At 41.5% G+C, this 3,173-nt stretch overlaps 1 pseudogene; it reads right to left on the bottom strand.

The window, feature by feature from the left end:
• LOC107663574 (uncharacterized) overlaps positions 1-1,249 on the bottom strand; it is a 15,165-nt pseudogene extending 13,916 nt beyond the window's left edge.
• Between the last annotated feature and the right edge of the window lie 1,924 nt (positions 1,250-3,173).

The following is a 3,173-nucleotide window of genomic DNA, read 5'->3' as shown; positions in this document are numbered from 1 at the left end:
GTTTAGAGTTTTTATATTTTTTATATTTAAAGCGAGTTTTTTTGGGCAGTGTAGAGTAGGGCTTGTTGTTTGTCATTTTATGTTTACGCGGCGCGGTACGACGCAACACATAAAAAGACAGTATAAGTCATTATAATCCATAATTATGTCCCCACTGGATGCAACAAATGCCTCGTTTATAATGGGTTTTCATGTTTTTGAATCATCGCTCCGGCCGGACAGGGCATCACAGTATGGAAAGGGGCGTAACATTTCCGTCACACGCTTGAGGTATTCGGCCAATCACAACGCACTAGATAGCTGGCCAATCAGAGCACACCTTGCTTTTCAGAACGATGAGCTTTGTAAAAATCGACGCGTTTCAGAAAGGCGGGGCATAGAGGAGAAACAATAATGTACAGTATGTGGAAAATAATGTGTTTTTTGAACCTTAAACCGCATAAACACATTTCATTACACCAAATACACAAAATAATGTTCTTTGTAGCAGCATCATATGACCCCTTTAAGGCCATATGCTATCCTGAGGCACAGAAGTTCACAACAGATACGACAAGGTATTTGGGGCTTGAATTGGGATAAGACAGAGGTGAGATTTTCAGTAAGACTACCACAAGGGTCTCCATAAAGGTATGGGCTTGTAAAAGAAGGGTTAGGCGGGGTAGGGTTAAGTACAGGGGTTAGGATAATGGTAAATATTTAAACCATTGAACTGCAATAATGTTGCAAAGTTTCTAAATTCAACACTAAATATTAAATCACCATTTAATTTGTTGCTGATTGTTTCTGTGTGCTTTTTACAGTTACGGATGCAAACATGAGGCACAAGCCAGTATAAAAGGCGGCTGCGTCTGGAGCATGAGGGCTTCTCCTGTATGGAAAGTGGTCTTTGGCTGAATCCCAATTGGCCATACATGGGAGCCTCGGCTGATGGGATTGTCACATGCGACTGTCATGGAACTGGGATTGTAGAAGATTTGTATTAATCAAAATATGAATTAGTCAAGTATGATCAATGTGAATATAGCCATTTATGTATCAAGTTATTCTACTATTATGTATTTGCCTGTGTGTAAGGAGGCCTGCAAGAGAATGTAATGTGCAGACATTACAGGGGTGCAGTGTATGGTGAAGAGAACCATTTCTGAAGCGAGAGCCCAGTCCACCAGGCGGCTCATAAATGGAAGGTTTTCACGAATTGGTGCGGCTTAAAGAATATAGATCTAGTTACCAGCTCGATCTCATCCATTCTATCCTTTTTACAAGAGCACTTAGATGATGGCCGTGTGCGCTCCATGCTAAAAGTATAAGTAGTTGCAAATTTCAGCTTTCCATAATGATATTGAAAGGCAGTCAGTTGGCAAGGACGATCTAGCGATTAAGGCCCAATCCCAGTTCTATTTTATACCCCTTCCCCTTGCCCCTTGAAACATAATGTCAAGAAGTAGGGCTAAAAATATTCCCCTAAGAAATGGGACACCACTACTGCACCGTTACACGTCATCATTTGTCATCGCTAGCTCCTACGTCAAAGAAAATGCGCTGATGTTTATCACAAACTTCCAAGATGCCGTCGGTAGCTGCAGTGAACTCAGTTGTGTGGGTTACAGCTATTTTTTTGCATTTGTCTTCAGCACTTCGCAGAAGACAAAGGAGACGACGATGTGTTCGACGCCTATGTTTGCTGGAGGATCAGTTTATGGTATGTATGATGGCTGCAAAAATGTTTTGTTGTATTTAACGTAACGTTAGCTAACTGCACAACTCGGTAACGTTAAAAGCTGGAATATATAAAACTTTAGTGGACTTGTATTCTGTGGTGTTGTATTGACCCGTTGGAGTTACCGACCTATGTTTGTATGCATATATGCGTTTACAGTGTGAAATGTTTACATGATTTATCTGACTGAATGACCCTTTGAAGTTACGCGATCGTACGTGGTCGTCTATTGTTTGCACCATAGCTTCCCTTACAAAAATTTGCCATGGTTTTACAATGAATAAATTCAGAAAAACATGGTTATTGTAGTTATGCCATGTTAAACATTAAAACCAATGGTTTTGCTACTAAACGATAGTTAAACTATGGTATTTGTGTGGTAATACAAATGGTAATCAATACATGAAAAAATAAAATGAAAAAAGTTTTTACTAGGCTATAATAAAACAATAGTCAATTTTCTTAAAGGGTTAGTTCACCCAAAAATGAAAATTCTGTCATTAATTACTCACCCTCGTGTTGTTCCAAACTCGTAAGACCTTCGTTCATCTTTGGAACACAATTTAAAGGGGTCATATGATGCTGCTAAAAAGAACATTATTTTGTGTATTTGGTGTAATGAAATGTGTTTATGCGGTTTAAAGTTCAAAAAACACATTATTTTCCACATACTGTACATTATTGTTTCTCCTCTATGCCCCGCCTTTCTGAAACGCGTCGATTTTTACAAAGCTCATCGTTCTGAAAAGCGAGGTGTGCTGTGATTGGCCAGCTATCCAGTGCGTTGTGATTGGCCGAATACCTCAAGCGTGTGACGGAAATGTTACGCCCCTCACATACTATTGATGCCGTGTCCGTTTTTTTTTGTCTGTTACAAAGACAAAAACATTAAAACCCATTACAAACGAGGCATTTGTTGCATCCAGTGGGGACATAATTACTGATTATAATGACTTATACTGTCTTTTTATGCGTTGCATCGCGCCGCGTAAACATAAAACCATGTCTGCATTTGTAATCGGAGAAATGACAAACAACAAGCACTACTCTACACTGCCCAAAAAACTCACTTTAAATAGTGTTGTAAATACAACTTAACCACTGATTTGTAGTCGTGTCCTCTTTTGGAAGACCAAACAAAGTAGTTTCGCTTTCACAACGAAACACACAGCGGCCTAGCGTGAGGGGAAGCCCTGGCTTAGCGTGCGCTGAGGCCGGGATCGAGTGAGCTGAGGCCGGGCTAGCGTGAGCTGAAGCCCCGGTTTAGCGTGCGCTGAGGCCGGGATAGAGTGAGCTGAGGCCGGGCTAGCTAGAACGGCGCGCCCGGCGGATCCGACGGATGAGCGGCAACCACATGTGACGGACCCCGGGCTGGATTCCGCTTCGTCCACAGTGAAAGTTGATGTATTCCCTCAGCGACCAGCACAGATCAGCTCTAGGCATGACGAAGCGG

Source organism: Sinocyclocheilus anshuiensis, unplaced genomic scaffold (assembly GCF_001515605.1).
Source record: "Sinocyclocheilus anshuiensis isolate Anshui unplaced genomic scaffold, SAMN03320099.WGS_v1.1 scaffold127, whole genome shotgun sequence".
NCBI classification, from domain to species: Eukaryota; Metazoa; Chordata; class Actinopteri; order Cypriniformes; family Cyprinidae; genus Sinocyclocheilus; species Sinocyclocheilus anshuiensis.
Note: the sequence above shows the minus strand (reverse complement) of the source record. Positions and strands in the feature narration are given on the sequence as shown.